The sequence below is a fragment of the Lemur catta genome, chromosome 3 (genome assembly GCF_020740605.2).
Source record: "Lemur catta isolate mLemCat1 chromosome 3, mLemCat1.pri, whole genome shotgun sequence".
In the NCBI taxonomy this organism is placed as follows: Eukaryota; Metazoa; Chordata; class Mammalia; order Primates; family Lemuridae; genus Lemur; species Lemur catta.
This window is the reverse complement of record NC_059130.1, coordinates 51,738,031-51,747,556: the sequence shown is the minus strand read 5'-3', so window position 1 is coordinate 51,747,556 and position 9,526 is coordinate 51,738,031. Positions and strand designations below refer to the sequence as shown.

Genomic DNA, 9,526 nt, shown 5'->3' with positions numbered 1-9,526 from the left:
GAATGGGAGCTTTCACAGGATACTATGATAATCAGTTGTTCATGGAAGATCTCTGAAATCTTGAAATGGCTGGTAAGTTATGAGTAAGTATAGATGTCATTAATTAGCATTCATCTAAATACTCTCCAAATACTCTCTACATGCTGAAAAACATTTAATTTCTATTCCTTTTGGAGCAAGCATTTGAAATTCAGTTTCCAACTCTGCCTTAGCCTTCACTTCCTGCTTGTGCAAAGCCTCAAGGTCAACAAGAGGTGGGAGTTTAGGGCCTTCTTTGGTCTTTCCTGAACATGTACACAGGCTTGAGTATGAATATAACCTTCTAGATTCCCAGAATCTATCAAAGCTTTTCAAAGCTCCCTATAGACATTTCATTTCCCAGATTTTTAAAAAGCTTTTTGGTTGTCCTATTGTTTGACCCAACTGTTATCTACCACTTCAGGCAGCTATAATGTTTTCAACCAGTGCCTCCAAGAAAAAGCTCTTTGCACTGGATATGCTCCAAATCAGTTCAAATAAAGACAGCTAAGTAGAGTCTCCAAGGAAACCACCAAACAGGTCAAATAGCGACAATTCTCTGGGAATGGGGCTTTGAAGGGGCTCCTACTCCATTCTGCCCCCTCCAGCAGCTGCCAGGATGCTGATTTTTACTGTACTTGTGGGCTGTTGGTTTTTAAGGCTATTGCTGGGTTGAGGGAGGGAAAATGGGGATAGAGCGAGTTAAAATGTCACAAATCTTGCTGCTCTCACAGAGATTCAGCCATTTTTCTTGAATAAGGTCTCCTTGGATTACTGCGAGCATTTGGTTAATTTTCAATATTCTGAAAAAGTTGATTCTGACAAATTTTGCGAGTGTTCTCGTTGCTTTTATGGAGAAGATTTTCAAAGGTCCTCACTCTACCATTTTCACTGATGTCCCTCCACAGATTCTTTCAATAGCACGTACACTTTCCTTGACATAAACTATTCTTTTCCAAACACTGAAAAATCTAAAGCCCCAAATAGTTTATATTTGTTCTGTTTTCAAGAAATGAGTTTTCTGAGATAAATGTTTGTTCTTATAAAACCACCAATAAAACAAGGCAATGAAAGGATATACAAAGAGATAATCCACAGAAAAAGATAAATTGTTTGTGGCTGCCTGCAACTTTTATCATACGTAATGTCTTTGTGCTTGTTTGTCTCAGTGCGGACCTGGTTAACCCAGAATTGCCTGGCTAAATTTCGAATGTGAGTCGGCTGCCCCTCCCCTCCCTGGGCCCACGCGAGCCTGAAGCAGGATGAGACTGAGGCAGTGTCGGTCTTCAGCAGCCCCTCGCTGTCGGCCACCAGTGCTGTATTAGTTAGCTTGGGCTGCCGTAACAAAGTACCATGGATTAGGTGGCCTAAACAACAGAAATTTGTCTTCTCACAGTTCTGGAGTCTGGAAGTCTGAGATCAAGTTGCTGGCAGCGCTGGCTTCTCCTGAAGCCTCTCTTCTTGGGTTCTTGTAGACGGCCACCTTCGTGCTGTGTCCTTACAAGGCCTGTCTTCTGCGTGTGCACACTCCCAGTCCTATTGGATTAGAGCCCCACCCTTAGGACCTCGTGTAACCTTAATTAGCTCCTTCAAGGCTCTGTCTCCAAATACAGTCACATTGGGAGTTAGAGCTTCAACATGTAAATTTTGGCAGGGTGGGGGAAGGACAATTCAGTTCCTAACAAATGTCTAACACAGAGTAAGTTCTCCAGAAACACTCACTGATGATACGCATCCTCTTTGGCTCCCTGAGCTTTACATCTCTCCACCACCCTTACCCCTCTGCAAGTACCTCCCAAACTAGGCACTACAGCTTTTGGCCTGTTGTGAGAGCAACACAACGTCTGGTATGGAGCTGCCAGACTAGGAATCCTGACACCACAGTGCAAACCCCCCGCTCTGGTACCAAACGGCTGTGTGACCTTGGGCAAGTCAGTTAACTCACCAATTTTCTCCAGCTTTTACATTCTTAGGTGCTTTGACCCAATTCTCTTTCACTGCTCTCTTTCCCCTTGGCTCTGAATTTGTCACCAAACTTTATTACCAAAGCTCCTTTGCTTCATCCTCTGTGTGGCATGTCTAGGAGTCAACTAGCAAAATACATCCTGGTAAATGCACTCACTAAATAGCTCTGAGTAGTCTCCATCTCTGCCCAGATGTGTTTCTGGAAATGCTGTGCCTGCTGTTGCTGCTCAGCTGAGAGTGGCGTTAGCATTGCTGGTGGTTTAGTGCAGGCAGGAAGGGAACACGCAGGGAGAGTGAGCTGGCGGGGAGGTGACAAGGGGCAGAGCAGAGCTGGAAGTTCTTTCACATATATTTACTCAATCAGGTTTTACTGAGAACCTGCTTGTTCCAAGCGTTGTGCAAAGTGATAGACCAGAGCTACTTCAGGGGCTTCTCTGATCACAGGATTTGGACTTGGTATGAACTATAAAGTTGTAGAAAAAGAAAGATGACCTGAGTTCAAGTCTTATATTTGTTGCTCATTTCTCTGTGATCACAGGCAAGCCACTTAGCTTCCCAGTCTTGATGATTCCATTTAAAAAACAAGGGATGGATCAGTAGTTCAAATGGCTAGTTCTACCACTTTGGCTCTCACCTTCTAGAATTTCATTTCACTAGGTGTGGGGTGTGGATCTTACCTAAAGAAAAATCTGTATCTTTGAGTTGATTTCTGCACAAGGTTGCTCCGCTAGGAAGGTGGGAGGAGAGAGGTGTATACCAGTGGTGAAAATGTAGAGGGGGATTAGCTGTATAGTTTACTCAGAAAACCTGGAAATGAACCCTTAAAGGAAACAAGTATTTGCATTCTTATATTGTCCTTTGGTGGTGTTATTCAACAATAACTCATGTATAGCATGAAAGAACTCATTTTAGCAGTGTAGACAAAGAGGGGTCCATTGTGAGTTATTAACCCTAAGGAGATTAACCAGGTGTTCATAGTAAATGCAGACTCAAGGGACAAAACTATATTTTACTAGAATAACCAATGCGATAGTCACATGTTTATGGGTTTTGATGCAGGAACCACGGTTTGTTGGAGTAGACACGCAAAGGACATAATGGTCCTTGTTTTCTAAAGGGAATCTTCTTCACGTTACCTTCATAAGAAGAGAGACAAAACCATACCAAATTTTAATACTGACAGTGCTTTCTAAATTGTTGGGGAGCTAGATTTCATTATTTTCAACAAATTTATTAGAAGTTGTCCAAACCTTTGGAGTTAGCAATTTAAGCCTTTGGTGCCGCAAGCCCCGGTGCTGTCTCCGTGTTCAGGCTAAGTTGGTCTCAGTGTCGGTCTTCATGGGCAGCTTGGACGTACAAGGGAGGTGGTAAAGCACACTGGGTAAAGCTCAGGCTTCAGGCCAGAGATGCCTTCGAGTTCCAGCTCTGCCACTTACAACTTTGTAACTTTGGCAAGGTACTAACCTCTCTAAGCCCAGTTTCCAAATCTGTAAAGTGAGGATGATAATATTACCTACCTCATTATAAAGATTAATTTTTAAGATACATTAAAATACACAGTCACTGGCACAAAAGTTAAAAGCACAAAAAACGTTTGAAGAACTGATAGTCATGGGTAAAAAGGAGACCTTTCCATGTCGTTTATTTTTTCAGGATTCATATAGCATAGCTGCTATAATAATGATAATAACTATTATTATTATCCTGTTATTATTATCATTGTACTTTAAACCTCTACGTAAACTTTATCAGGAGACTAGAATGCCACTGAACCACAGCATAGGTAGTTGTTGAACCTGAGATGTCATTAATATGTATTCCAGATGTCCTCTTAGAAAAGTCTCATAAACCACTGTCTCATGTTATTGGAATGCTTACAAAGTTTAGGAGAAACAAAGTAAAAAGAATATGCAGTCAAAGAGAGGCAGGAAAAATAAAAAATATAAATAAAAGCCTTAATTCTTTAAAAAAAGTGTGCAGTCATCTCATACATTTGTGTTTATAAACAGTACCATATTCTTTATGAAAAAATGCTTAAAAGTTTTGAGGATATACATGTAACTTCTTCAAAACCTTGCCAAGAAATGAAACATATACAAGTCCTCAATACTAATATAAATATTTTTAAAGTCTTTCCAATGAGTCTAAACACTACACTTCCTTCTATTTTCCCAGCCTCCCTCCTTCAAATGAACACTCTTGTTTTCTTTAGATCCCACAGGAATCTGTACTGGTGATCAGAGAGTAAAATTTCAAGAGTTCCTCCTCTAACATACTTAGAAATATTTTAAATCATTGCACCCAGACAAAGACTGTCTGGAAATAAGCTAACTGTGCCTCAAGTCATTGGAAACTTAGTGAGTAGTCAGTATTTTAGAATTGCAAAAGAAAACTAAGCAGGGTAATTGTTTTCTTGGAGAAGGGGACAAAAAATAAGAGCTATATAATAGAGAAAGGTTTTGGCCATAGTCATATCTAAAATAGGAAGATAAATCTGTCAGGACCTGATTGAGTTTCATTGGACCAAATACGCAGTTCATGATCTCACTTTTTCTTGAGAGTTTTGGGGCTGAGAAGTGGCTGGATAACCACATTTATTGAGAAGCTAAAGACTGCAGTCACAACCTGGGGAGGAATGAGGCAGCTGGGGATGAATAAGGCATCCCAGCTGATCTGAGATATTCACAGGGGATTTTTGAGTGACCAGAGAGCTTAGCTGAAATTTATATACCTGTGCAACTTCCTGTGTCTACTCCCTGCAGATCATTTATGCTGCAGACACAAGGTTCTCCCTCATTTTTCTGGAATCTTGGATCTCATCCTCCTTGTAACGGTTATACTCTGATAAGCATAACTCTTAATGTTTCCTGCGGCTGGGGGAAAAAGCAAAACAGAACAAAGCTAGAGGTCTGAGCAAATGAAATGGCCCCACTATTTTCTTTTGCTATGTCAGCATAAGAATCCCAAGCATCTTTCTCAAATATGTGATTGTTTTTTAAAAACTTCCAAACACAGACAATAAATTTTGGTCCACAATATATGAACCAAATGCCCATCAGTAATAGAATGAATAATTTGGGGGCATAATCACCACAATGGAATACATGACAACCATCAGAAGGGATAGCCTACTACTAATACGACAATATGGGTGACTCTTACATGTTGAATGAAAGAAGCCAGACACAAAAGGTGTACACTATACGATTCCTTTTATATAAAATACAGAAACAGGAAAACTAACCAGGGTAGGGATTACCCTTTGGGGGAGGAGGTATCAGTGGGTCTTCTGGAGTACTGATGACATTCTGGATTTTTGCTCTGAATGCCAGTTGCACAGCTGTGTCTCTTGTAAAAATTCATCAGATTGTACACAAATAATATGTATCCTTTTTATATGTTTCACTTCATTGAAAATCTTTTTAGAAAATGATGTATGCAAAGCAAGTGACTCTCAATCCATTGGCTAAAATCTTCTGATTTCAGTCTGACATCCCTCACTTATGTTTTGGCCCCTTCTGCATTTTATAATTTATCTTGGGAGAAAGTCCTTTAAGACTTTTCAAAATTTTCCATGATGGCATCCCTGGTAAATACAATCAAGTGTTTGTGATTTTTGGAGGCCTAATGATTTACAGATTTCTGTATCAGGGATTTTGGATACTGTTGAGAAACACATTACTGTGAACTTTTCAAGGTATTCTTGCTGGGGTCATGTGAGCCGTCAGCTAAACTATTTCTTTTCTTCACAAGAATACATGTTCTTTTATGGAAAGATTGCAGTGGTGATTATCAGCTGGCATGGCCTTTGCGTACTTTACTTGGCAATGCGAGATTTCTTACGGAGCTGGAGTCACCTGACGTTAGACAGCTTTCTTAGTAACTCAGATGCAAGGGTGATGACAGGCAGCCTACGACAAGGCATTTGAAGCTCTAAAATGCTAGCAGTCTTTGAAGTGTTCTATTTATTCTTTATTTTTATACTGACTGGTTGATGTCAGAGTTCTCCCAGAGATTATTCATAAGCAAAAAAGGAAAGCAAATAAATTAACTGATTCACCTTGGTATTTGTTTAATGAAAGAACAAAGCTAATTTTAAAATTTGTTTCATGTTAGTAATGATGTGGGAATCTGGTTATATCTGAGCTCATCAGAAGGAATATCTTAAGACAGTTTTAAAATGCTTGAGTCTTGAAAAAATGTCAAAATGTACTTACCTATGTATTTTTTTCTTGATTAAAATTATGTTTAAAGAAAAATTGTGTCTATATGTTTTTATTTACCAATATTAAAAATTACTAAAACATAATTTGATATGCCATTATATATCCAAGAAACTTATTACAGTAAAGCCTTAAACAATGGATTTTCAAAATTCCTTCAAATAAGAAGCTATATTTTGCCAACAAGGTGTTTAAGTTGGATCTTAAATCCTTAAACAGATGACTCTGGTATAAATTGTTCATATAACAGGTTTCATATTCTGAAACATAGGGGGTAAGAAGCTGCTTCATGCATGTTTTTTCTCCCTAGCCTCATTTAGTGATGGGTTAGTAGCCAAAAGAAGTAATACTTTCTTCTATATTTTAATGAAACTGTTATACCTTTGCCTTTAACTTCAATGTATGTAATATGCTATTGGCCACCATATAAAACGGAGATAGAATAGTAAGTTGTACAGCCCTGGACCTTAAATCAGGATTCAAATTCATTATTATTTCTTCTATGTACTAGGTATGAGGTAAGTTCTCTATTTTCTCTGAGCCTCAGTTTCCACATCTGCAAACAGGGTTAGTAACTTCTGCTCTGTCTAAATCACAGGTTTTTTGTGAATATCACTTGATATCACAAATCAATATTTGTACTCAATGAATGTTTTGAACATCATTTTTTAAAAACTGAGTTTAAAAGTTGTCACTCATTACTTACAATAATAAAAACAGTAACAAAGAATAATAAAATAGATAGGAACCATTCCTAAATGAAAGGCCTTTCAGTTTCAAAAGATTGACTTTTCAAGGAAGTGGAACTTGTAGTTAACTAGCTTTTCCCACAAACACTTTCCTTTCTCAGGCAGGCTGGAGTTTGACCCCACTGCTTCCGTCCTATGCAGGAAGGTCACTGTGGTTTCAGGAACTCTCAGTCCCCCAGCAGTGATGGTCTATGACAATTTACTGATCTCCCTCTTCTAGGAAGCACAAAGATCCTCTTTCCTTGGTCAGGCTGAGGTTTGTGAGAGCATAACTCTTTCAAGGCGGCTGAGACTTAAAGTCCCCAAGTGTGACTTTTTTAAAAGAACAAACTATCATAGTCAGACCTCCCTTTTTTCAGGACCAGATGAAGTAATCTGACAAAGGTGCACGGCACGTGTGCGTGGGAGGAGTGGTGAGGTGGAGAGGACCTCAAGTCCACCCCTCGGCTGGCCCATAGCTCTGCCGCACAGCAGCATGGTGGGGGACACAGAGAAGTGCTCCTCCAGCCAGACTCTTGGCTTTGACAAGGCAACAGTCCCTCTCCCTTGACCCTGACTCAGAGGTCTTCTTAGTTACCTGAATTTCCTTATATTCAAAGCAGAGATAGAAAGTTCCTCCCTGTAGGACCAGGATAGGACTTCTGGGACAAAAGCTCAGACATTCTGCTAAGCCTATTAATTTCTGTGTGATCTCTCAAACTAGCACCTTGCTTAGATTTGATCCTTCATAAAGACCTGCAATTTGCTGAGTCCTATAAACACTTCACAGTTCATTTATGCCTGTCCCCTTGAATGTGAAACAGATTTCATGCAAAATGGAAGAATTTCTCAGTATGCTGGCCTGTCCAATGCAGAATGCCTGAAAACTGGGACTATCTTGATCAGCCAGCGCCAAGTCGTGCCCTACCTTCTGGCGCTTTTGCTGAAGAGTCCACTCTTAGCTGTATCTGGTACACAGGATCCTTTCCTCTCTTCCCCTCTCCTTCCTCCCTACCTTCCCCCTTTCCAAAGCTCTTCTCCAGCCACAGGAAATGACCTGGTATTTGCAGTTGACCTGGGGTGATGTATAGGCTGCCCAGCAATTTTTGACATAATCTAGCTTAAAATGATCCAGGAATTCAACTAAAAATATCAAGAGGATGAAGTTAGCACTAGGAGCCAAACTCAAGAGGGGCACATTCCGAAGCAGATACAGCTGGGACCATGCCACATCCATGTTCCTGGCATCCAAAGCTACAGGGAAGTAAAACCCGAAGCAAGCACTAGGTAGGAGGCAAAAATAAGACTGGACAGAGGGAAAGAACAGGGCAGAAGGTGGAAGTTAGAAGGGCAGAAAAAGAGAACGTTTCTTGAATATTCAGTTTCTTTTCCCGGGTTTCTGTGCATTTCTTATAATAAATCTCCATTCTTTCGAGTTAACGTGATCTATTTGTTGCACCCAGAAGGGCAAAACCAGAACATTAGCATGTGCTCCTCCCGTCCTTCCATTGAGCGAATAAAGACTGTGTGGGGGGAATCTCAGATTACTCTTGTTATGGATTCTCCATGCTAATGGAGTCTGCTAACTCATCAGCAATATTAGAAATATCCCAGGCTTCTAAATCACTGGACTCATATAATCACATCTCACTCTTCTAATTTCTGGTTCCGGTTCCCATTCACGGGTTGTGGGGGCCAGCTCACCTTCAGGCTGAGGACTGTAGAGGTTGTTGAAATCCATCACCCCCTGGCGTTTGCAAAGGACAGGGGAAGGAGGAATTCCTCAGGAAGACATTTTGGATTTCTGGACTGCAGGAGAAGGCGACTAGGAAAGGCCCACCACCACCACAGACTATCTTTGATTTTGCATACCCAGCTATTGGGCATAAAAACAAACAAACAAACTCAGACAGCAGCTGTGACCTTTAGGGCAGTTCCAGCCCACCAGGTGCTGACTGCTGGGACTGGTGTCAGGCAGGGTGCAAATTCCATCCCTGGACGGGAGGAGGCAGAGGTGGCCGTGCCCAGGCTTGCCGCAGGGCAGCAGTGCCAGGGCCGGGACCACCACTGGAACATCTTCCGTCCACTATTCATCTGTCTGCAACGCAGGGTTTTATGGCACACCTGAATGCTTTATGTTGTTTGTTTTTTTCACTTAGAAGTTCACTGAAAGTTCATTTCTTCCATTAGCTGATCTTAAAAAGAATTCTCCTGTAACTGGAAACCTGTACTGTGAGATGAACTTGAGATGAGCAGGCTGATCTGACTAGCTGTTTCCTTCATTGTTTTCCACGTTGAAAAGCATTCGAAGCTGCTGAGGAAATAGTATTTTCTTAAACTGTTGTAGCTCCTGCCTTTCAATCTTTTCATGGAAAATCTGACTGTTAAGGCCTCCCTGCTCGGTGCTTTCAACCTGCGAAAGCAATTAGAATGCGGGCTGTGGGCTGAAGGGATGAACAGTGTGTCCCTCCAGAGAGTAGAGGGGGCCACGTAGCTTCGGGAGGCCAGCTCCCTGGGAGCAGTCCAGAAGTTCCTAACTCGCAGCTCACCGCAGGTGCCGTCACCATCTCAGATGCTGTGACTCATCCCTCT

General features: G+C 41.1%; 1 long non-coding RNA gene across 1 annotated transcript; it reads right to left on the bottom strand.

Annotated features, from left to right (window-relative positions):
• Positions 1-3,028: 3,028 nt before the first annotated feature.
• On the bottom strand, positions 3,029-9,015 carry LOC123635377. Its single transcript, XR_006734116.1, has 3 exons — positions 8,639-9,015; positions 3,234-3,470; positions 3,029-3,119 (listed from the first exon to the last, which is right to left on the bottom strand). It is a non-coding gene; the product is annotated as an uncharacterized LOC123635377 (long non-coding RNA).
• Positions 9,016-9,526: the final 511 nt, after the last annotated feature.